The 3,411-nt window shown below is 33.9% G+C and overlaps 1 pseudogene; it reads right to left on the bottom strand.

Moving 5' to 3' along the window:
- Positions 1 to 565: 565 nt before the first annotated feature.
- Positions 566 to 2,166, bottom strand: LOC132123247 (uncharacterized protein NKAPD1-like; annotated as a pseudogene).
- Positions 2,167 to 3,411: the final 1,245 nt, after the last annotated feature.

Below are 3,411 nucleotides of genomic sequence, written 5' to 3' on the forward strand. Positions count from 1 at the left end.
GTCAGCTTTAATGACATTACATGATTTATATGACATGAATGTTTAAACTTTGGCAGTTTAGTGCAGATGAATGATCAGTGAAAGCAGGCTCCTCGACACATTAGCAAGGGGAAGTATAGCCATTATCCGTCAATGTCGGAAGTAAACAGTAGCGAAATACCATTTAGGCTACTGTAGTTTTCAAGCAAACGTTCAGAAGTCATTAAAAGAGAATCAGGCAGCCTCGATTTGAGATAGTGCTACAGGGCCCCCTTCCGGACATCTGTCAGATGACATATTCAGTTCACTCAAACTGAACACACAAAAAAGGTTATAATAAAATACTGTGTGTGTGTGTGCGTGTATATATATATATATATATATATATATATATATATATATATATATATATATATATATATACATACACACACACAAAATTGTATTGTCATAGGTGGCAGGTTCAAGTATACAAGTATTTAAAAAAGTATTAAAGTAGTATTAAGTATTTAAAAAAACATGGCACGTGGCAGAAGAATACCTGGGTTTTTTATAAGACACAAATTTTTCAATCTGACAAAAAAAAAAAAAAAAAAAGTTCAAAGATATTTAAAAATGCTTAGAAAACATACATCCTCATAAAAATTAGACAAATTCTCTGGGGTGCCAAGTTGGTGAAAAAGCCATCAAGTGTCTGTTTGATGAGGTATAAGACCATGATCAGTGTCTCCCAAATATGAAAGATATGCAAAGTTAAAAATATGTCTATAGTTAGCCGAGTCAAGCACACTGAAAAGTCAAGCATCAGGGCTCTCCTCTGATCCCTCCTCATTTGCCACTTTCCAGTTTTTCCGCTTTTTCCTTTGAGGTTGGGGCAGCGTGTCCGTTTCAGGGCAGTCTCTCTTCCTGTGCGTTCTCGTCCTTGTGTCTGAACGGCTGTCGTCTGTGTGGCTGTCCTTGGTTCTGTCTTTGTTTTTCCTCCGCTCTCTCTTACTTCCCTTCCTCCTCTGTTTCCTCCTGCCGGTGTCCTCCTCATCGCTGCAGGTCTCAGAGCCCGAGGCAGCTGTCTTCCTTCTCGTCTTCTCATTTTTCTTTTTCTTCTTCTTAGAAGACTTCTTGGAAGATTTCTCTATGTCAGCGTCTAGTTTGTTCTTGTGTTTTTTCCTTCTGTGTTTACTATCACTACAGTCTTTTTCTCTGGAATAAATAAATATACATAAATGATTAAACAAGCGAAATTCTGCTGCTAGAATATTTAGATTACTCTTTAAATTATTTATTTTAAGATCAAATGAGAGGGATCTTTAACTTTTGTATTTATGCACAAAATATTGTTAATGGTAGTTACATGATTGCATAGCTATTAAAATAATAACCATCACTGTACAGATGTTAATTTCACATTGAATTACATTTATTTTCTTCTAAATTTATTTCATTTCACAAAAACTTAAGCCAAGATCAACAATATTGTAAATGTAATGATCAAACAATAATAGACCGCCCTGCAGTACCACCATGGACCATATTAAATACCTCTGCTCTTTAAAGATCCCACAACAATATGCTGAATATTCATTAGACAGTGACAGGACTGCTTCTTCTTACCCATCAGAATAAAATTCCTCTGGATAAAGCTCCTTAAATCCACTGTGGCCCCACCTGAAGAGACAGAACACACTTTGTGATAACAGGAAATACCTCAAGCATACAAAATAATTACCACAACCAACCAGCAATACCTGTCAGGATCATTGGCTTCAAACTCGTACAGTTTTTGTGTCCATTATCGTGCCTCCCTCTCATCTCTCTCAGACATCTCATCTCTCCTGTCTCCAAGCCGCTCTCGCATGGACCCCTCGGAGCCATCCAAATCATGGTCACAGTGCATGCCACCCCTACGTGAGAATTACATATGGTCACTGAAGAGAAAAAGACATCAGGAGCAATAAACGAAGGTTGTACCTGTGCTTTGGGAAATGAGCAGACAAGGTTTGTCGCTCAAGATCCCTCATCTTCCACATCTCCGATTCCTCTTGAATCTGCAGTCGGAAGTTGAATCATTACAAAGACTGATATTCAAATTCTGAAATAATGCAAATTTAAAAGTTCATATACCTTGTTATGGGCATCTGTGTGTCTGATGACATTTCGGAGCAGCACTTTACCCATAGATACCTTTGACATGATATCGAACCTTTAAATAACACCACAGCAGAGTTTAATTTTTTAAAAGCTCTATATAATCTACACAAGATTGTTGTCTGGACATGCAAAAATAAGCAATTACCATGTTTTTGTCATATAAACAAAACAACAGCTCTATTGACTTGTTTTATTAATTGCAAGAGAAAAAAATAAGAAAAAGAAACAGCACTGCATTGCAATACAATAACATGAAATGTTATTGTAATAAATAAATGTAATAAAATAAAATGTCATCGTTAGTTTTAAGAAACGTTTTATTCTTATTGTTATTAATGAATTTAAAAGAATTAACTATAAGCAAAATCTCAGCCAGAAATACGTCAAATCTAGGTAAAATCTTGAGAAATTTGTTTTTGTGATTAAAAAAATGACAATGCATCACAAAGAAATTGACATCAAGATCAATAGCATGGTCACTGGCAGAAAAATATAGAAATATATCTTTCAGCGAAAATTTAAAATCATTTTATAAGAGAGGATAAATGACAACTTAAGTTCTCCCAAAGAGATTTGTGACCCTGAACCACAAAACCAGTCTTAAGTCGCTGGGGTATATTTGTAGCAATAGCCAAAAAAACACAGTGTGGGTCAAAATTATAGATTTTTCTTATATGTCAAAAATAATTAGGATATTAAGTAAAGATCATGTTCCATGAAGATATTTTGTAAATTTCCTACTGTAAATATATCAAAACTTAATTTTTGATTAGTAATATGCATTGCTAAGAATTCATTTGGACAACTTCAAAAGGCGACTTTCTCAGTATTTCAGATGATGTATAAATCTCCATTTTGAAAAAATGAAACTTAAGATAAATAAATTAATTAAAGTTTCTTCCTGAACTTTGCAGAATAAAAATAAGATGAGAGATAAAAAATAAGCAATTTGGGAGTTGGTTGAATAGACATTATGCAGAATCTTTAAATGTACTTCTCTTATTTTTTTGTAAATGCAGAATTTTTCAGGGAGTAACCTTGCTTTCTTTCACTGAATACTATCAATAAAATCCAGAAATATTTAAATCTAGTGGATGTATATATACTGAATAATGCAACGCTCCCTTTTTACTACTATTACATTTTTCATTAAAGCAGATGCATGTTTTAAATAAATGCACATAACTTGAAGACAAACATTTGATGACACAATTGAAAGAACTAGCTGGCAGAGGAAGATGATACAACGTCATAAATTATTCATATTCCAGTATAGTACCATAACTT

This window comes from Carassius carassius, chromosome 41 (genome assembly GCF_963082965.1).
Source record: "Carassius carassius chromosome 41, fCarCar2.1, whole genome shotgun sequence".
NCBI classification, from domain to species: Eukaryota; Metazoa; Chordata; class Actinopteri; order Cypriniformes; family Cyprinidae; genus Carassius; species Carassius carassius.